This window comes from Crocuta crocuta, unplaced genomic scaffold, assembly GCF_008692635.1.
Source record: "Crocuta crocuta isolate KB4526 unplaced genomic scaffold, BGI_CrCroc_1.0 scaffold30, whole genome shotgun sequence".
Classification (NCBI taxonomy): Eukaryota; Metazoa; Chordata; class Mammalia; order Carnivora; family Hyaenidae; genus Crocuta; species Crocuta crocuta.
In genome coordinates this window covers 13090942-13091612 of record NW_027528345.1, presented here as the reverse complement: position 1 = coordinate 13091612, position 671 = coordinate 13090942, and the positions used below count along the sequence as shown (strand labels likewise).

Sequence of the window (671 nt, the reverse complement as noted above, 5' to 3'; positions counted from 1 at the left end):
CGGCCCTTCCACCGGGGGTGGGGAGAACGGGAAGGAAGGAGGAGGCCGCGCGCGCCGAGCCGCAGGAATGTACGGTTCGGCCTCGAAGCGCGCGCGCGGAGGGAGAGGGAGGAGCCAGGCCTGGGAATGAGGGGGTGGAGGTAGTGCAGGTCCCCGGGCCCCGGAGAACTGCAGCGCGCTGGGAATCTCCATGTTCCCCTCTCCCCAGTCTTCCTTGACACCCCAGCTTGTAATGACTGGTGTGCAGGGTGTTGGGAGGGGTAGGGGGAAAACTCAAAAGGAAATGCATGTGTTTGGTTCCTCCATTCCTTCCCCCCATCCCGGACCGGGGCACGCGACGAAGTGCAAATCCGTGCAAAGCCTCAGGGCTGTGGAGAGAGAATGCTTGCAAGCATTTTCCCGAACCAGATGTGCTTGCACAAATATGTGCTTGCATAGATGTCTGTGTGCCTCTATGAATTTATGTACACGCAGAAAAAATACATGGCGCACTATTGCATATTTGCAAATACGCGGTGACTGCCTAGATAAACGCATGCACGGATATGTGTCTAAGCAAGCGCGCGCGCCGGGTGCGAGTGTGTGTAAGTGTGCGCTCCACTCCCAGCTCGGCTCGTCTTAGTGCCCGGCCCCCTTTGCTCTCCAAGCCCCACCCCCCACCCCTCCGGGCC

At 59.8% G+C, this 671-nt stretch overlaps 1 protein-coding gene across 1 annotated transcript in view; it reads left to right on the top strand.

Moving 5' to 3' along the window:
* Positions 1-671, top strand: part of RARG (retinoic acid receptor gamma) — a 19302-nt gene that overhangs the window by 8905 nt on the left and 9726 nt on the right. The window lies entirely within an intron of this gene.